The following is a 21886-nucleotide window of genomic DNA, read 5'->3' as shown; positions in this document are numbered from 1 at the left end:
ACACACACACACACACACACACACACACACACACACACCTCAGCTTGCCAAGAACAACACTACCACTTGCCCCTACTTACCGCCCCCCTCTCTGAAGACCCCCAGCAAAGAAATTTGACAAACAGTACACTGTTCAGCTTTCTCTTCATATGTATATAATTTGGGTAAGATGAAAAATTAAGGCATGGCAATGTTGCAAAAAACCTGCGCTTTTAAAATGGCTGTGTTCCTATGGAATTGCGCATGTTTTGAGCGCCACCATTAGGTAAAAAATATTAGTTATTTTTCGTAAAAAATAAGGGAGGGTTGTCAAACTTTTATACTTTTGCTTTGGCGAGGGTTATGCTTTTTTATCGGGCACAGGGTTTACATTCACTCTTTTGCAGGTTTTACTACAGTATATCATTTCTTCCATCCTAGCCAAATGTCCTCATCTGCTTGCATGCGCCTGCCCTACACAGTGCCATCGGTATTCAGACCCCTTGACTTTTTCAACATTTTGTTACGTTACAGCCATAACCTAAAATGTAAAAACATCAGCAATCTACACACAATACCACCTAATGACAAAGCGAAAACAGGTTATAATTATTTTGCAAATGTATTAAAAATAAAAAACATACCTTAATTACGTAAGTATAGATACCATTTGCTATTAAACTCAAAAATTAGCTCTGGTGCATCCTATTCCCATTGATCATCCTTGAGATGTTTCTACAACTTGATTGGAGTCCACCTGTGGTAAATTCAATTGATTGGACATGATTTGGAAATGCACACATCTGTCTATGTAAGGTCCCACAGTTGACAGTGCATGTCAGAGCAAAAACCAATCCATGAGGTCGAAGGAATTGTCTGTAGAGCTCCGAGACAGGATTGTGTCGAGGCACAGATCAGGGGAAGGGTACCAACACATTTCTGCAGCATTGAAGGTCTCCAAGAACACAGTGGCCTCCATCATTCTTAAATTGAAGAAGTTTGGAACCACCAAACTGAGAAATCGAGGGAGAAGGGCCTCTATGGAGACGGGAGAATCTTTGAGAATCTTTGCAGCCATCTCTGCAGCACTCGAACAATCTGGACTTTATGGTAGAGTTGCCAGACGGAAGCCACTCCTCAGTAAAAGGCACATGACAGCCTGCTTGGAGTTTGCCAAAAGGCACCTAAACAAGATTGTCTGGTCTGATGAAACCAAGATTAAACTCTTTGGCCTGAATGCCAAGTATCCCGTCTGGAGGAAACCTGGCACCATCCCTATATTGGTCACATACACATTACTTCCAAGATGGCATAGCAGTCAGACGTCCGTTGTCCTCCTCTTGTCGTGTCCCGTGTATATATATATATATATATTTACATATTTTCTTCACATATCTTTTTGTATATTTTTTTCTAAAAACTCAACCTCAAAACACTCTCCTGCAACCCGCCTCACCAATTAAAAAAAAAGTATTATTTACCTCAAATCTGAAATCCACAACAGAAGCTAGCCAGCGGTTAGCCAGAGGTTGGCCAGTTCACTGGCTAACGTTGGAGTTCAGCTAGCCATGGTTGGCGGTCATCAGCTATCCCTTAGCTCGAAAAGCTATCGCCAGTTTTGTACAGCGCGACTCAGACCAGAGAATATTGGACCAATTTTCTCTACATATCCCCGAATTTCTACCGAAGGCTCTGGACATTTACACCTGGATCTTGCAGCTAGCTAGCTGCTACCTGAGTGACTATTGGCTAACGTCGGTCCCGGAGCTAACATCAATTATTCCGGAGCTAACCAGCTGAAGAGTTCCATCAGCCACTCCTGGGCTACAATCACCTATCCGGACCAGTTTTACTGCCGATGCGGAGCCCTATCGCGCCTTCACGTCTGGACTACCGACGTTATCTGCCCGAGGGAGTTATCCAACTGGCCCTTCCATCGCGACGTAACCTGAACGCCCATCTGCGGCCCGCTAATCATTAGCTGTCTTATCGGCTGCTATCTTAATAGGTCTATCGGACAATTTTCTTGGGCCACTATAACTATAACTATTTTGCCAATTGGACTGGTCCCCCCTACTACACGGAACCCCACTAATTAACAGACTGAAACGCACAAGGTGGCTAAAAACAGACCTCCCTCCATCTTCTGCCAGCTTGCTACCTATGGCCCGGCTAGCTGTCTGAATCTCACTTGGACATTTATTATCAAATCAAATCAAATGACATTTATTTATATAGCCCTTCTTACATCAGCTGATATCTCAAAGTGCTGTACAGAAACCCAGCCTAAAACCCCAAACAGCAAGCAATGCAGGTGTGGCTAGGAAAAACTCCCTAGAAAGGCCAAAACCTAGGAAGAAACCTAGAGAGGAACCAGGCTATGAGGGGTGGCCAGTCCTCTTCTGGCTGTGCCGGGTGGAGATTATAACAGCACATGGCCTAGATGTTAAAATGTTCATAAATGACCAGCATTGTCAAATAATAATAATCATAGTAGTTGTCGAGGGTGCAACAAGTCAGTAACACAAGAGTAAGTGTCAGTTGGCTTTTTCATAGCCGATCTTTGAGAGTATCTCTACCGCTCCTGCTGTCTCTAGAGAGTTGAAAACAGCAGGTCTGGGACAGGTAGCACGTCCGGTGAATAGGTCAGGGTTCCAGCAGGTCTGGGACAACAGGTCTAGGACAGGTAGCACGTCCGGTGAACAGGTCAGGGTTCCATAGCTGCAGGCAGAACAGTTGGAACTGGAGCAGCAGCACGGCCAGGTGGACTGGCGACAGCAAGGAGTCATCAAGCCAGGTAGTCCTGAGGTTATGGTCCTTGTGCTCAGGTCCTCCAAGAGAGAGAAAGAAAGAATTAGAGAGAGCATATTTAAATTCACACAGGTCACTGGAAAAGACAAGAGAAATACTCCAGATGTGACAGACTGACCCTAGCCCCCCGACACATAAACTACTGCAGCATAAATACTGGAGGCTGAGACAGGAGGGGTCAGGAGACACTGTGGCCCCATCCGATGAAACCGCCGGACAGGGCAAAACAGGTAGGATATAGCCCCACCCACTTTGCCAAAGCACAGCCTCCACACCACTGGAGGGATATCTCCAACCACCAACATACCATCCCGGGACAAGGCCGAGTATAGCCCACAAAGATCTCCGCCACGGCACAGCCCAAGGGGGGGCGCCAACCCAGACAGGAAGACCACGTCAGTGACTCAACCCACTCAAGTGACGCACTCCTACCCAGTAACTAGAATATGCATATAATTATTGGCTTTGGATAGAAAACACCCTAAAGTTTCTAAAACTGTTTGAATGGTGTCTGTGAGTATAACAGAACTCATATGGCAGGCAAAAACCTGAGAAGATTCTGACCAGGAAGTGGCCTGTCTGACAAGGTGTTGTTCTTCTTGCCTCTGTTTATTGAAGACTGAGGATCTTTGCTGTAACATGACACTTCCTACGGCTCCCATAGGCTCTCAGAGCCCGGGAAAAAGCTGAACGATATCGATGCAGCCTCTGGCTGAAACACATTACCGCCTTTGACAAGTGGCCGATCAGAGGACAATAGGCTTAGGCGCGTGCCCGAGTCGCCCCCATGCTTTATTTTCTTACGTCTGTTTACCTAATTGCAGATTCCCGGTCGGAATATTATCGCTTTTTTACGAGAAAAATTGATTAAAAATTGATTTTAAACAGCGGTTGACATGCTTCGAAGTACGGTAATGGAATATTTAGATTTTTTTTGTCACGAAATGCGCCGTGCGCATGACCCTTATTTACCATTCGGATAGTGTCTTGAACGCACGAACAAAACGCCGCTGTTTGAACATAACTATGGATTATTTGGGACCAAACCAATATTTGTTATTGAAGTAGAAGTCCTGGGAGTGCATTCTGACGAAGAACACCAAAGGTAATCAAACTTTTCTAATAGTAAATCGGAGTTTGGTGAAGGCTAAACTTGCTGGGTGTCTAAATAGCTAGCCCTGTGATGCCGGGCTATCTACTTAGAATATTGCAAAATGTGCTTTCACCAAAAAGCTATTTTAAAATCGGACATATCGAGTGCATAGAGGAGTTCTGTATCTATAATTCTTAAAATAATTGTTATGCTTTTTGTGAACGTTTATCGTGAGTAATTTAGTAAATTGTTAGTAAATTCGCCGGAAGTTTGCGGGGGTATGCTAGTTCTGAACGTCACATGCTAATGTAAAAAGCTGGTTTTTGATATAAATATGAACTTGATTGAACAAAACATGCATGTATTGTATAACATAATGTGCTAGGGTTGTCATCTGATGAAGATCATCAAAGGTTAGTGCTGCATTTAGCTGTCTTCTGGGTTTATGTGACATTATATGCCAGCTTGAAAATTGGGTGTCTGATTATTTCTGGCTGGGTACTCTGCTGACATAATCTAATGTTTTGCTTTCGTTGTAAAGCCTTTTTGAAATCGGACAGTGTGGTTAGATTAACGAGAGTCTTGTCTTTAAAATGCTGTAAAATAGTCATATGTTTGAGAAATTGAAGTAATAGCATTTCTAAGGTATTTGAATAACGCGCCACAGGATTCCACTGGCTGTTATGTAGGTGGGACGATTTCGTCCCGCCGACCCTAGAGAGGTTAACTTGCGACAGTATCAAAAAGAAATTTCGGATTGTTCTTATTTTCCTCAATTAAGTTGGAAAAATAGGATGATCGAGCAGCAGTGAGGGCTCTTCGAAACTGCACGGTACTGTCTTTCCAAGCTAGTCGGAAGACTTCCAGTTTGGTGTGGCGCCATTTCCGTTCCAATTTTCTGGAAGCTTGCTTCAGAGCTCGTGTATTTTCTGTATACCAGGGAGCTAGTTTCTTATGACAAATGTTTTTAGTTTTTAGGGGTGCAACTGCATCTAGGGTATTGCGCAAGGTTAAATTGAGTTCCTCGGTTAGGTGGTTAACTGATTTTTGTCCTCTGACGTCCTTGGGTAGGCAGAGGGAGTCTGGAAGGGCATCAAGGAATCTTTGGGTTGTCTGAGAATTTATACCACGACTTTTAATGCTTCTTGGTTGGGGTCTGAGCAGATTATTTGTTGCGATTGCAAACGTAATAAAATGGTGGTCCGATAGTCCAGGATTATGAGGAAAAACATTAAGATCCACAACATTTATTCCATGGGACAAAACTAGGTCCAGAGTATGATTGTGGCAGTGAGTAGGTCCAGAGACATGTTGGACAAGACCCACTGAGTCGATGATGGCTCCGAAAGCCTTTTGGAGTGGGTCTGTGGACTTTTCCATGTGAATATTAAAGTCACCAAAAATTAGAATATTATCTGAGATGACTACAAGGTCCGATAGGAATTCAGGGAACTCAGTGAGGAACGCTGCATATGGCCCAGGAGGCCTGTAAACAGTAGCTATAAAAAATGATTGAGTAGGCTGCATAGATTTCATGACTAGAAGCTCAAAAGACGAAAGTGTCGTTGTTGTTTTTTGGGGGTAAATTTAAATTTGCTATCATAAATGTTAGCAACACCTCCGCCTTTGCGGGATGCGCGGGGGATATGGTCACTAGTGTAACCAGGGGGTGAGGACTCATTTAACAAAGTAAATTCATCAGGCTTAAGCCATGTTTCAGTCAGGCCAATCACATCAAGATTATGCTCAGTGATTAGTTCATTGACTATAACTGCCTTTGAAGTGAGGGATCTAACATTAAGTAGTCCTATTTTGAGATGTGAGGTATCACAATCTCTTTCAATAATGGCAGGGATGGAGGAGGTCTTTATTCTAGTGAGATTGCTAAGGCGAACACCGCCATCTTTAATTCTGCCCAACCTTGATCGAGGCACAGACACGGTCTCAATGGGGATAGCTGAGCTGACTACACTGACTGTGCTAGTGGCAGACTCCACTAAGCTGGCAGGCTGGCTAACATCCTGCTGCCTGGCCTGCACCCTATTTCATTGTGGAGCTAGAGGAGTTAGAGCCCTGTCTATGTTCGTAGATAAGATGAGAGCACCCCTCCAGCTAGGATGGAGTCCGTCACTCCTCAACAGGCCAGGCTTGGTCCTGTTTGTGGGTGAGTCCCAGAAAGAGGGCCAATTATCTACAAATTCTATCTTTTGGGAGGGGCAGAAAACAGTTTTCAACCAGCAATTGAGTTGTGAGACTCTGCTGTAGAGCTCATCACTCCCCCTAACTGGGAGGGGGCCAGAGACAATTAATCGATGCCGACACATCTTTCTAGCTGATTTACACGCTGAAGCTATGTTGCGCTTGGTGACCTCTGACTGTTTCATCCTAACATCATTGGTGCCGACGTGGATAACAACATCTCTATACTCTCTACACTCGCCAGTTTTAGCTTTAGCCAGCACCGTCTTTAGATTAGCCTTAAGGTCGGTAGCCCTGCCCCCTGGTAAACAGTGTATGATCGCTGGATGATTCGTTTTTTGTCTAATACTGCGGGTAATGGAGTCGCCAATGCCTAGGGTTTTCAATTTGTCAGAGCTAATGGTGAGAGGCTTCGGCGTCTCAGACCCCACAACGGGAGGAGCAGAGACCAGAGAAGTTTCGGCCTCCGACTCCGACTCGCTTAATGGAGAGTACCGGTTGAAAGTTTCTGTCGGCTGAATAAGCGACACCGGTTGAGCATTCAGCGTTTCCCTCCAGAAGCCATGAGAAAGTTGTCCGGCTGCGGGGACCGTGCGAGGGGGTTTATACTAACGTTACTATGTGTACTTACTGGTGGCACAGACGCTGTTTCATCCTTTCCTACACTGAAATTGCCCTTGCCTAACGATTGCGTCTGAAGATGGGCTTGCAGCACAGCTATCCTTGCCGTAAGGCGATCGTTCTCCTGTATATTATAAGAACAACGACTGCAATTAGAAGGCATCATGTTAACCTCTCTCGTCCCACCTACTCAACAGCCAGTGGAATCCCGTGGCGCGTTATTCAAATACCTTAGAAATGCTATTACTTCAATTTCTCAAACATATGACTATTTTACACCATTTTAAAGACAAGACTCTCGTTAATCTAACCACACTGTCCGATTTCAAAAAGGCTTTACAACGAAAGCAAAACATTAGATTATGTCAGCAGAGTACCCAGCCAGAAATAATCAGACACCCATTTTTCAAGCTAGCATATAATGTCACATAAACCCAAACCACAGCTAAAAGCAGCACTAACCTTTGATGATCTTCATCAGATGACACTCCTAGGACATTATGTTATACAATGCATGCATGTTTTGTTCAATCAAGTTCATATTTATATCAAAAACCAGCTTTTTACATTAGCATGTGACGTTCAGAACTAGCATACCCACCGCAAACGTCCGGTGAATTTACTAAATTACTCACGATAAACGTTCACAAAAAACATAACAATTATTTTAAGAATTATAGATACAGAACTCCTTTATGCAATCGCCATGTCCGATTTTAAAATAGCTTTTTGGCAAAAGCACATTTTGCAATATTCTGAGTAGACAGCCCAGCCATCACCGGCTAGCTATTTTGACACCCACCAAGTTTGGCCCTCACCAAAGTCAGATTTACTATAAGAAAAATGTTATTACCTTTGCTGTTCTTCGTCAGAATGCACTCCCAGGACTTCTACTTCAATAACAAATGTTGGTTTGGTTCAAAATAATCCATAGTTATGTTCAAATATCCTCTGTTTTGTTCGTGCGTTCAAGACACTATCCGAAGGGTGACGAAGGGTGACGCGCCCGACGCGTTTCGTGACAAAAAAATTCTAAATATTCCATTACCGTACTCCGAAGCATGTCAACCACTGTTTAAAATCAATTTTTATGTGATTTTCTCGTAAAAAAGCGATAATATTCCAACCGGGAAACCCTGTTTTTGTTCAAAGACGAAAGAATAAAAACATGGTGTCGCCTCGTGCACGCGCCTCCAGTCTCATTGTTCTCTGATCGACCACTATCCAAATGCGCTACTGTTTTTCAGCCAGGGGCTCCAAAGGCATCATTCAGCATTTTGCCGCCTTCTGAGAGCCTATGGGAGCCGTAGGAAGTGTCACGTTACAGCAGAGATCCTCAGTTTTCAATAAAGAGAGTTTAGAAGCCCAAGAAATGGTCAGAGAGGGCATTCCTGTAAGGAATCTTCTCAGGTTTTTGCCTGCCATATGAGTTCTGTTGTACTCACAGACACCATTCAAACAGTTTTAGAAACTTTAGGGTGTTTTCTATCCAAAGCCAATAATTATATGCATATTCTAGTTTCTGGGCAGTAGTAATAACCAGATTAAATCGGTACAGTTTTTATCCGGCCGTGCAAATACTGCCCCCTACCCTAGAGAGGTTAATGTTACTTAGCTTCGGCTGTTTGAAGTCCTGACGAACCATGTCCAGATAAAACCTCCGAGGTGAAAAAGTTGAATGAAAAAAGTTGAGTGAGGGGAAAAACTAAAAATATACGGTAATGAAAAAGTAAAAACCGTGAAGTAGTCAGGTAGCAAAGTAATATCGGCAACAAAACGCACAGCAGGACGTAAACAAAATGCACAGCAGCACGTAAACAAGTCACTCGGCTAAGCATGCCTCTCCTTAATATCAATATGCCTTATCCATTGCTCTTCTGGTGAGTGTTTATTGGCTTATTTCACTGTAGAGCCTCTAGCCCTGCTCATTATACCTTATCCAACCTTTCAGTTCCACCACCCACACATGCTATGACATCTGGTTTCAATGATGTTTCTAGAGATAATATCTCTCTCATCATCACTAAATGCCTAGGTTTACCTCTACTGTATTCACATCCTACCATACCTTTGTCTGTACATTATACCTTGAAGCTATTTTATCGCCCCCAGAAACCTGCTCCTTTTACTCTCTATTCCGGACGTCATAAACGACCAATACTCATAGCTTTTAGCCGTACCTTTATCCTACTCCTCCTCGGTTCCTCTGGTCATGTAGAGGTGAATACAGGCCCTGCATTGCCTAGCTCCACTCCTATTCCGCAGGCGCTCTCTTTTTGATGACGTCTGTAACCGTAATAGCCTTGGTTTCATGCATGTTAACATTAGATGCCTCCTCCCTAAGTTTGTTTTATTCACTGCTTTAGCACACTGTGCCAACCCAGATGTCCTAGGCGTGTCTTAATCCTGGTTTAGGAAGTCCACCATAAACTCTGAAATCTTCATCTCTAACTACAACATTTTCAGACAAGATTGAATGGCCAAAGGGGGCGGTGTTGCAATCTACTGCAGAGATAGCCTGCAGAGTTCTGTCCTACTACCCAGGTCTGTACAAACAATTTGAACTTCTACTTTTAAAAACCCATCTCTCTAAAAACAAGTCTCTCATTGTTGCCACCTGCTATAGACCACCCTCTGCCCCAGCTGTGCTCTGGACACCATATGTGAACTGATTGCCCCCCATCTATCTTCAGAGCTCATGCTGTTAGATGACCTAAACTGGGACATGCTTAACACCCCAGCCACCCTACAATCTAAACTTGATGCCCTCAATCTCACACAAATTATCAATGAACCTACCAGGTACCACCCCAAAGCCGTAAACACGGGCACCCTCATAGTTATCATCCTAACCAACCTGCCCTCTAAATACACTTCTGCTGTTTTCAACCAAGATCTCAGCGATCACTGCCTCATTGCCTGCATCCGTAATGGGTCTGCGGTCAAACGACCTCCACTCATCACTGAGAAACGCTCCCTGAAACATTTCAGTGAGCAAGCCTTTCTAATCGAACTGGGATGAGGTTAATATCCTGGAAGGATATTGACCTCATCCCGTCAGTAGAGGATGCCTGGTTATTTTTTTTAAATGCCTTCCTCACCATCTTAAATAAGCATGCCCCATAAAATAAATTTAGAACCAGGAACAGATATAGCCCTTGGTTCTCTCCAGACCTGACTGCCCTTAACCAACACAAAAACATCCTTTTGGCATTCTGCATTAGCATCGAACAGCCCCCGTGATATGCAACTTTTCAGGGAAGTTAGAAACCAATATACATAGGCAGTTAGAAAAGCCAAGGCTAGCTTTTTCAAGCAGAAATTTGCTTCCTGCAACACAAACTCAAAAAAGTTCTGGGACACTGTCAAGTCCATGGAGAATGAGAACACTTCCTCCCAGCTGCCCACTGCACTGAGGATAGGAAACTCTGTCACCTCTGATAAATCCACTATAATTGAGAATTTCAATAAGCATTTTTCTACGGCTGGCCTTGCTTTCCACCTGGCTACCCCTACCGCGGTCAACAGCACTGCACCCCCCACAGCTACTCGCCCAAGCGTTCCACATTTCTCCTTCTCCCAAATCCAGTCAGCTGATGTTCTGAAAGAGCTGCAAAATCTGGACCCCTACAAATCAGCCGGGCTAGACAATCTGGACCCTTTCTTTCTAAAATGTTCTGCCGAAATTGTTGCAACCCCTATTACTAGCCTGTTCAACCTCTCTTTCATGTTGTCTGAGATTCAAAAAGATTGGAAAGCAGCTGCTGTCATCCCCCTCTTCAAAGGAGGGGACACTCTTGACCCAAAATGCTACAGACCTATAGCTATCCTACCCTGCCTTTCTAAGGTCTTCGAAAGCCAAGTCAACAAACAGATTACCAACCATTTCGAATCCCACCGCACCTTCTCCGCTATGCAATCTGGTTTCAGAGCTGGTCATGGGTGCACCTCAGCCACGGTCCTAAACGATATCGTAACCGCCATCAATAAGAAACAATACTGTGCTGCCGTATTCATTGACCTGGCCAAGGCCTTCGACTCTGTCAATCACCACATCCTCATCGGCAGACTCAATAGCCTTGGTTTCTCAAATGATTGCCTCGCCTGGTTCACCAAATACTTCTCTGATAGAGTTCAAAGTGTCAAATCGGATGGTCTGTTGTCTGGTGAGTCTCTGATCCACCTCTATGCAGACGACACCATTCTGTATACTTCTGGCCCTTCTTTGGACACTGTGTTAACAACCCTCCAGACAAGCTTCAATGCCATACAACTCTCCTTCCGTGGCCTCCAACTGCTCTTAACTTGTTATGGATAGGGGGCAGTATTTTCACGGCCGGATAAAATTTTTACCCGATTTAATCTGGTTATTACTCCTGTCCAGAAACTAGAATATGCATATAATTAGTAGCTTTGGATAGAGAACACTCCAACGATTCTATAACTGTTTGAATGGTGTCTGTGAGTATAACAGAACTCAAATGGCAGGCCAAAACCTGAGAAGATTCTGTACAGGAAGTACCCTGTCTGACCATTTCTTGGTCTTCTTTGTCATCTCCATCCAAAACAGAGGATCTCGGCTGTAACGTGACAATTTCTATGGCTCCCATGGGCTCTCAGAAGGCGCCAGAACGTTGAATGATGACTCTGCAGTCTCTGGCTGAAAAACAGTAGCGCATTTGGATAGTGGTCGATCTGAGAACAATGAGACGGCTGCACGCGTGCATGTGAAGAGTCCATTTTGCATTTTCAGTCTTTGAACGAAAACAACGACTCCCGGTCGGAATATTATCGCTATTTTACGAGAAAAATCGCATAAAAATGGATTTTAAACAGCGTTTGACATGCTTCGAAGTACAGTAATGGAATATTTTGAAACTTTTTGTCACGATACGCGTCCGCGCATCACCCTTCGTTACCCTTCGGATAGTGTCTTGAACGCACGAACAAAACGCCGCTTTTTAGATATAACTATGGATTTTTTGGAACCAAACCAACATTTGTTGCTGAAGTAGAAGTCCTGGGAGTGCATTCTGACGAAGAACAGCAAAGGTAATCCAATTTTTCTTATAGTAAATCTGAGTTTGGTGAGTACCAAACTTGGTGGGTGTCAAAATAGCTAGCCTGCGATGGCCGGGCTATCTACTCAGAATATTGCAAAATGTGCTTTCACCGAAAAGCTATTTTAAAATCGGACACCGCGATTGCATAAAGGAGTTCTGTGTCTATAATTCTTAAAATAATTGTTATGTTTTTTGTGAACGTTTATCGTGAGTAATTTAGTAAATTCACCGGAAGTGTTCGGTGGGAATGCTAGTTCTGAACGTCACATGCTAATGTAAAAAGCTGTTTTTTGATATAAATATGAACTTGATTGAACAAAACATGCATGTATTGTATAACATAATGTCCTCGGAGTGTCATCTGATGAAGATCATCAAAGGTTAGTGCTGCATTTAGCTGTGGTTTTTGTTTTTGTGACATTATATGCTTGCTTTGAAAATGGCTGTGTGATTATTTCTGGCTGGGTACTCTCCTGACATAATATAATGTTTTGCTTTCGTTGTAAAGCCTTTTTGAAATCGGACAGTGTGGTTAGATAAAGGAGAGTCTTGTCTTTAAAATGGTGTAAAATAGTAATATGATTGAAAAAAGTTTTCGGATTTTCGAGGAGTTTGTATTTCGCGCCACACCCTGTCATTGGATATTGGAGCGGTGTTCCGCTAACGGAACGTCTAGATGTAAGAGGTTAAATACAAGTAAAACTAAATGCATGCTCTTCACCCGATCGCTGCCTGCACCTGCCTGCACGTCCAGCATCACTACTCTGGACGGTTCTGACTTAGAATATGCGGACAACCACAAATACCTAGGTGTCTGGTTAGACTGTAAGCTCTCCTTCCAGACTCACATCAAACATCTCCAATCCAAAGTTAAATCTAGAATTGGCTTCCTATTTCGCAACAAAGCATCCTTCACTCATGCTGCCAAACATACCCTCGTAAAACTGACCAAAATGTCCTCCAATACCCTACTCAATAAACTGGATGCAGTCTATCACAGTGCCATCCGTTTTGTCACCAAAGCCCCATATACTACCCACCACTGCGACCTGTATGCTCTCATTGGCTGGCCCTCGCTTCATACTCGTCGCCAAACCCACTGGTCCCAGGTCATCTACAAGACCCTGCTAGGTAAAGTCCCCCCTTATCTCCGCTCACTGGTCACCATAGCAGCACCCACCTGTAGCACGCACTCCAGCAAGTATATCTCTCTGGTCACTCCCAAAGCCAATTCCTCCTTTGGCCGTCTCTCCTTCCAGTTCTCTGCTGCCAATGACTGGAACGAACTACAAAAATCTCTGAAACTGGAAACACTTATCTCCCTCACTAGCTTTAAGCACCAGCTGTCAGAGCAGCTCACAGATCACTGCATCTGTACATAGCCCATCTATAATTTAGCCCATACAACTACCGCTTCCCCTACTGTATTTATTTATTTATTTTGCTCCTTTGCACCCCATTATTTATATTTCTACTTTGCACTTTCTTCCATTGCAAATCTACCATTCCAGTGTTTTACTTGCTATATTGTATTTACTTTGCCACCATGGCCTTTTTTGCCTTTACCTCCCTTATCTCACCTCATTTGCTCACATTGTATATAGACTTATTTTTTCTACTGCATTATTGACTGTATGTTTGTTTTACTCCATATGTAACTCTGTGTTGTTGTATGTGTCAAACTGCTTTGCTTTATCTTGGCCAGGTCGCAATTGTAAATGAGAACTTGTTCTCAACTTGCCAACCTGGTTAAATAAAGGTGAAATAAATAAAAATCAACATACACAAGCATGGTGGTGGCAGTATCATGCTGTGGGGATGTTTTTTAGAGGCAGTGACTGGGAGACTAGCAAGGATCGAGGCAAAGATGAACAGAACAAAGTACAGAGAGATCCTTGATGAAAACCTGCCCCACAGCGCTCAGGACCTCAGACTGGGGCGAAGGTTAACCTTCCAACATGACAACAACCATAAACACACAGCCAAGACCAGGCGGGAGTGGCTTCGGGACAGATGTGAATCTCCTTGAGTGGCTCAGCCAGAGCAAGGACTTGAACCAAATCAAACATCTCTGGAGAGACCTGAAAATAGGTGTGTAGCAACACTCCCCATCCAACCTGATAGAGCTTGAGAGGATCTGCAGAGAAGAATGGGAGAAACTCCCCAAATACAGGTGTGCCAAGCTTGTAGTGTCATACCCAAGAAGACTCAAGGCTGTAATTGCTACCAAAGGTGATTCAACAAAGTACAACCTGTTTTTGCTTTGTTATTATAGAGTATTGTGTGTAGAATGATGAGTTAAAAAAAAAGATTTAATCAATTTTAGAATAAGGCTATAACCTAACTTTCTGAAGGCACTGTATCAAGGTGTTTTGGTACTTCCCTTATACACTATGCTTTTCCGTGTGCAAACTTTTACTATACCACAGGTCAGTATAGTCTAACGGTCTATATTGCACTCTATCACTCTATTCATAGTGACAATAGTGGTAGGTGGATCGTTCGTCCAGATCTGCAATAGGCTAACTAGCAATCATACCACACAAAAACGTTCAAAGCTGTGTAAATGTTTAATATGAATCGACAAGAACAAATAGGAATAGCTGATAGGCAGCAGAGGCCTATCAGCTATTGAGCATGAAAGAACAGTGAAGACAGACACACAGCTCAAAAATCTCCCCTATTGATCTTGTTGAAGGGCTCTACCCTTAACCTTGTTCTGAACATCTCCAAAACAAAGGTCATGTGGTTTGGTAAAAAGAATGTCCCTCTTCCCACAGGTGTTATTACTACCTCTGAGGGTTTAGAGCTTCAGGTAGTCACTGCATAGAAGTACTTTGGAGTATGGCTAGACGGTGCACTGTCCTTCTCTCAGCACATATCAAAGCTGCAGGCTAAAGTTAAATCTAGACTTGGTTTCCTCTATCGTAATCGCTCTTCTTTCACCCCAGCTGCCAAACTAACCCTGATTCAGATGACCATCCTACCCATGCTAGATTATGGAGACATCATTTATAGATTGGCAGGTAAGGGTGCTCTCGAGCGGCTAGATGTTCTTTACCATTCGGCCATCAGATTTGCCACCAATGCTCCTTATAGGACACATCACTGCACTCTATACTCCTCTGTAAACTGGTCATATCTGTATACCTGTCGCAAGACCCATTGGTTTATGCTTATTTATAAAACCCTCTTAGGCCTCACTCCTCCCTATCTGAGATATCTACTGCAGCCCTCATTCTCCACATACAACATCCATTCTACCAGTCACATTCTGTTAAAGGTCCCCAAAGCGCACACATCCCTGGGTCGCACCTCTTTTCAGTTTGCTGCAGCTAGCGACTGGAACGAGCTGCAACAAAAACTCAAACTTGACAGTTTTATCTCAATCTCTTCATTCAAAGACCATGGACACTCTTACTGACAGTTGTGGCTGCTTTGTATGATGCATTGTTGCCTCTACCTTCTTGACCTTTGTGCTGTTGACGTTGCCCAATAATGTTTGTACCATGTTTTTGTGCTGCTTTCATGTTGTGTTGCTACCATGTTGTTGTCATGTTGTGTTGCTACCATGCTGTGTTGTCATGTGTTGCTGCCTTGTTATGTTGTTGTCTTAGGTCTCTCTTTATGTCGTGTTGTGTCTCTCTTGTGATGTGTGTATTGTCCTATATTTATATTGTTTTTATTTTTTTAATCCCAGGCCTCTGTCCCTGCAGGAGGCGTTTTGCCTTTTGGTAGGCCGTCATTGTAAATAAGAATTTGTTCTTAACTGACTTGCCTAGTTAGTTTTTATAATAAAATAAACTAGCCTACAACACCACAATGCAATGAGTAATTGCATTATTGTTTTGAAGTGAGTACAATATTCTAGCCTACTCTTTTCTGAACTTCACAGGGTGGTGAATGTGCACAGTGAGGGTCTTATTCTGGTGACATAATGATTGATGCTTGGCTGCCATTTGACAAATGAAATCTTGCACTTTTGCCCATAATAATCTTATCATGTAGTAGGCTATACCTGCACTGTATCTGCAAGTTATTGTCTGGAGTGCACGTGCCAATACTAGAGTGGGCACATTTGCTATACATCTTTTTTTTTGTGTGTGACAAAACCATCAGTACGCCTAGAGTGAAAATGAAATGGAAACCCATTTAACTTGTATTGTTTATTCGGTACATGGGAATGGAGTATGCCTATAGTGAAAAGCCTACAAAAGGAATTTAAGTTTTATTATTGTAGGGGACTAAGATGAGAAGAATTCAGGCTGCTGTGCAACTGCCTATTCAGGTAGGATGACATTTTGGAACTTAAATGTATCATTATAAGCCTATTTATTAATCAAAACCAGTTCTTTAAATATGCTAAACCTGTTTTGTTCAATTCTGTTGAGACATTTTCATTGGCTAAATTAATTTCTGTCTTTTAAATTGTGTGCTCTGTATTTAGTTTAAGATAGGTCATAAGTAAATAACATTAGCCTATTTCTGTAATTTGTTGGGTATGGTAAGCACTTAATTTTGTTGGTAATTGCTGCAATATAGCCTGTTCAAAACTTTTGAGAAGGTTTAAACCAGTTCTCACAACTGTTTTGTTTCATTCTGTTGAGCGATTTGCTTTGGCCAAATTAAGTTCCAACTGTAATGCTGTGATTGCCACAATATACTGTACAATGAACAAAAATATAAATGCAACATGAAAAGTATTGATCCCATGTTTCATGAGCTGAAATAAAAAATCCCTGAAATGTTCCATATGCCTATTTTCCAGCTTATTTCTCTCAAATTTTGTGAATGAATTTGTTTACATCCCTGTTAGTGAGCATTTCTCCTTTGTCAAGATAATCCAACCACCTGACAGGTGCGGCATATCAAGAAGCTGATTACAGCTCAGTACACAGGTGCACCTTGTGCTAGGGACAATAAAAGTCCACTCTAAAATGTGCAGTTGTCACACAATGCCACAAATGTCTCAAGTTTTGAGGGAGCGTGAATTTAGCATACTGACTACATGAATGTCCACTGGAGCTGATGCCAGAGAATTGAATGTTCATTTGTCTACAATAAGCCGCCTGTCGTTTTAAAGAATTTGGCAGTACGTCCAACCGGCCTCACAATCGCAGACCACATGTAACCACGCCAGCCCAGGACCTCCGCATCCAGCTTCTTCAACAGCGGGATCGTCTGAGACCAGCCAACCGGACAGCTGATGAAACTGTGGGTTTGCACAACCAAAGAATTTCTGCACAAACTGTCGGAAACAGTCTCGGGGAAGTTAATCTGCATGCTTGTCGTCCTCACTAGTGTCTTGACCTGACTGCAGTTCGGCATCGTAAACGACTTCAGTGGAAAAATGCTCACCTTCAATGGCCAATGGAACACTGGAGAAATGTGCTCTTCACGGACTAATCCAAGTTTCAACCGTACTGGGCAGACGGCATTCTATGGGCGAGCAGTTTTCTGATGTCAACGTTGTGAACAGTGCCCCATGGCATTGGAGTTATGGTATGGTCAGGAAAAAGCTATAGACAACAAATACAATTGCATTTTATCGATGGCAATTTGATTCCACAGAGATACCGTGGCGAGATCCTGTGGCCCATTGTCGTGCCATTCATCCGCAACCATCACCTCATGTTTCAGCATGATAATGCACAGCCCCATGTTGCAATGATCTTTACACAATTCTTGGAAGCTGAAAATGTCCCAGTTCTTCTATGGCCTGCATACTAACCAGACATGACACCCATTGAGCATGTTGGGGATGCTCTGGATAACTTGTATGACAGAGTGTTCCAGTTTCTGCCAATATCCAGCAACTTCGCACAGCCATTGAAGAGGAGTGGGACAACATTCCACAGGCCACAATCAAAAGCCTAATCAACTCTATGCGAATGAGATGTGTCGAGCTATAAAAGGCAAATGGTGGTCCACCAGATACTGACTGGTTTTCTGATCCCCCCCCAACCTTTTTTTAAGGTATCTGTGACTATCAGATGCATATCTGTATTCCCAGTTGTGAAATCCATAGATTAGGGCCTAATGAATGCATTTCAATTGACTGATTTCCTTACATGAACTGTAACTCAGAAAGAAAATTTTAATTGTTGCATACACACATATGTACACTGCTCAAAAAAATAAAGGGAACACTTAAACAACACAATGTAACTCCAAGTCAATCGCACTTCTGTGAAATCAAACTGTCCACTTAGGAAGCAACACTGATTGAGAATAAATTTCACATGCTGTTGTGCAAATGGAATAGACAACAGGTGGAAATTATAGGCAATTAGCAAGACACCCCCAATAAAGGAGTGGTTCTGCAGGTGGGGACCACAGACCACTTCTCAGTTCCTATGCTTCCTGGCTGATGTTTTGGTCACTTTTGAATGCCGGCGGTGCTTTCACTCTAGTGGTAGCATGAGACGGAGTCTACAACCCACACAAGTGGCTCAGGTAGTGCAGCTCATCCAGGATGGCACATCAATGCGAGCTGTGGCAAGAAGGTTTGCTGTGTCTGTCAGCGTAGTGTCCAGAGCATGGAGGCGCTACCAGGAGACAGGCCAGTACATCAGGAGACGTGAAGGAGGCCGTAGGAGGGCAACAACCCAGCAGCAGGACCGCTACCTCCGCCTTTGTGCAAGGAGGAGCAGGAGAAGCACTGCCAGAGCCCTGCAAAATGACCTCCAGCAGGCCACAAATGTGCATGTGTCTGCTCAAACAGTCAGAAACAGACTCCATGAGGGTGGTATGAGGGTCCGATGTTGTGCTTACAGCCCAACACCGTGCAGGACGTTTGGCATTTGCCAGAGAACACCAAGATTGGCAAATTCACCACTGGCGCCTTGTGCTCTTCACAGATGAAAGCAGGTTCACACTGAGCACTTGACAGACGTGACAGAGTCTGGAGACACCGTGCAGAACGTTCTGCTGCCTGCAACATCCTCCAGCATGACCGGGTCAGTCATGGTGTTGGGTGGCATTTCTTTGGGGGGCCGCACAGCCCTCCATGTGCTCGCCAGAGGTAGCCTGACTGCCATTAGGTACCGAGATGAGATCCTCAGACCCCTTGTGAGACCATATGCTGGTGCGGTTGGCCCTGGGTTCCTCCTAATGCAAGACAATGCTAGACCTCATGTGGCTGGAGTGTGTCAGCAGTTCCTGCAAGAGGAAGGCATTGATGCTATGGCCCGCCCGTTCCCCAGACCTGAATCCAATTGAGCACATCTGGGACATCATGTCTCGCTCCATCCACCAACGCCACATTGCACCACAGACTGTCCAGGAGTTGGCGGATGCTTTAGTCCAGGTCTGGGAGGAGATCCCTCAGGAGACCATCCGCCACCTCATCAGGAGCATGACCAGGCGTGGTAGGGAGGCCACACACACTGCTGAGCCTAATTTTGACTTGTTTTAAGGACATTACATCAAAGTTGGATCAGCCTGTAGTGTGGTTTTCCACTTTAATTTTGAGTGTGACTCCAAATCCAGACCTCCATGGGTTGATAAATTGGATTTCCATTGATTATTTTTGTGTGATTTTGTTGTCAGCACATTCAACTATGTAAAGAAAAAGTATTTAATAAGATTATTTCTTTCATTCAGATCTAGGATGTGTTGTTTAAGTGTTCCCTTTATTTTTTTGAGCAGTATATATATATATACACACACACATTCACACACAGTACCAGTGATAAGAATGTCGCCAAAGGAGATGGCTGCCGTTTTACGATCCCGTAACCAATTGTGCTATTGTGCATGTTTTTTCACGTTATTCGTAACTTATTTTCTACATAATGTTTCTGACACCGTGTCTCATGACCAAAAAGAGCTTCTAGATATAAGGACAGAGATTACACACCCCGTACTGGAGGAATACTTTTTCTATAACGAGTCGGACGGGAAGGATTTACTTCAGACGCCCGACCAGGCCCTCATCCCTGTCATTCGCAGGAGAAGGAGATGGAGGTATCGGGGACGAAGGTCCGTGTGCCTTGTTAGTATCCGACGCCGAGAGGGTATTCTACCTTTACCATCAGTACTATTAGCCAACGTACAATCAATCAATAATAAAATAGATGAACTACGATCACAAAAATCCTACCAACGGGACATTAAAACTGTAATATCTTATGTTTCACCAAGTCATGGCTGAACGACGACATGAATAACATACAGCTGGCGGGTTTTAAGCTTTTTCGTCAGAATTGAACAGCGGCCTCTGGTAAGACAAGGGGTGAAGGTCTATGTAAACAACAGCTGGTGCCCGAAATCTAACGAAGTCTCGAGGTTTTGCTCGCCTGAGGTAGAGTATCTCATGATAAGCTGTAGACCACACTATTTACCAAGAGAGTTTTCATGTATTTTTTGTAGCTGTTTATATACCACCACAAACTGATGCTGGCACTAAGACCGCACTCAATGAGCTGTATACGGCCATCAGCAAACAGGAAAACACTAATCCAGAGGCAGTGCTCCTAGTGGCCAGGGACTTTAATGCAGGGTAACTCAAATCTGTTTTACCTAATTTCTACCAGCATGGTAAATGTGCAACCAGAGGGGAAAAAACTCTACACCACCTTTACTCCACACACAGAGACGCGTACAAAGCTCTCTCTCGCCCTCCATTTGGCAAATCTGACCATAATTCTATCTTCCTGATTCCTGCTTACAAGCAAAAACTAAAGCAGGAAGCACAAGTGACTCGGTCAATAAGAAAGTGGTCAGATGAAGGACTGTTTTGCTAGCACAGACTGGAATATGTTCTTCCGATGGCATTGAGGAGTACACCACATCAGTCACTGGCTTCATCAATAAGTGCATTGATGACGTCGTCCCCACAGTGACCGTACTGTACCTACATACCCAACCAGAAGCCATGGATTACAGGCAACATCTGCACTAAGCTAAAGGGTAGAGCTGCCGCTTTCAAGGAGCAGGACTCTAACCTGGAAGCTTACATGAAATCCCACTATGCCCTCCGACGAACCATCAAACAAGGCAAAGCGTCAATACAAAGCGTCAATACAAACTGTCAGGACTAAGATTGAATCGTACTACACCGGCTCCGACGTTAGCCGGACGACTGTGTGATCACGCTGATGTGAGTAAGATCTTTAAAACAGGTCAACATTCACAAGGCCACAGGGCCAGACAGATTGCCAGGACATGTAGTCCGAGCATGCGCTGACCAACTGGCAAGTGTCTTCACTGACATTTTCAACCTGTTCCTGACTGAGTCTGTAATACCAACATGTTTCAAGCAGACCATAGTCCCTGTGCCCAAGAACACTAAGGTAACCTGCCTAAATGACTACCAACCAGTAGCACTCACGTCTGTAGCCATGAAGTGCTTTGAAAGGCTGGTCATGGCTCACATCAACACCATTATCCCAGAAACCCGAGACCTACTCCAACTTGCATACCGCCCCAACAGATCCACAGATGATGCAATCTCTATTGCACTCCACACTGCCCACCTGGACAAAAAGGAACACCTATGTGAGAATGTAAGCTAAGTAAGCTAAGGACTCTGGGACTAAATACCTCCCTCTGCAACTGGATCCTGGACTTCCTGACGGTCCGCCCCAGGTGGTAAGGGTAGGTAACAATACATCCGCCACGCTGATCCTCAACATGGGGGCCCCTCAGGGGTACGTGCTCAATCTCCTCAATCTCTGGCATGGGTCCTCAGATCCTGAAAATGTTCTATAACTGTACCAGAGAGCATCCTGACTGGTTGCATCACTGCCTGGTATGGCAACTGCTTGGCCTCCGACCGCAAGAGGGTGCTCTCTGTGGTGTAAAAATTGTCAAAGATTCCAGCCACCCTAGTCATAGACTGTTCTCTCTGCTACCGCACGGCAAGCGGTACCGGAGCGAAGGCCTCTTAACATCTTCTACCCCCTAGACATAAGACTCCTGAACAGCCAATCAAAGGGCTACCCAGACCTCTCTTTCACGCTGCTGCTACTCTCTGTTTATTATCTATGCATAGTCACTTTAACACGACCTACATGTACATATTACCTCAATTACCTTGATTAACCAGTGCCCCCGCACATTGACTCTGTACCGGTACCGGCTTTCCTGTGGCTCAGTTGGTAGAGCATGGTGTTTG

The 21886-nt window shown here is 43.9% G+C and overlaps 1 pseudogene; it reads right to left on the bottom strand.

Moving 5' to 3' along the window:
- LOC115163466 (arginyl-tRNA--protein transferase 1-like) overlaps positions 1-21886 on the bottom strand; it is a 174578-nt pseudogene that overhangs the window by 12443 nt on the left and 140249 nt on the right.

Source organism: Salmo trutta, chromosome 2 (assembly GCF_901001165.1).
Source record: "Salmo trutta chromosome 2, fSalTru1.1, whole genome shotgun sequence".
NCBI classification, from domain to species: domain Eukaryota; kingdom Metazoa; phylum Chordata; class Actinopteri; order Salmoniformes; family Salmonidae; genus Salmo; species Salmo trutta.
The sequence above is the reverse complement of the archived record's forward strand: the minus strand, read 5'-3'. Positions and strand labels throughout refer to the sequence as shown.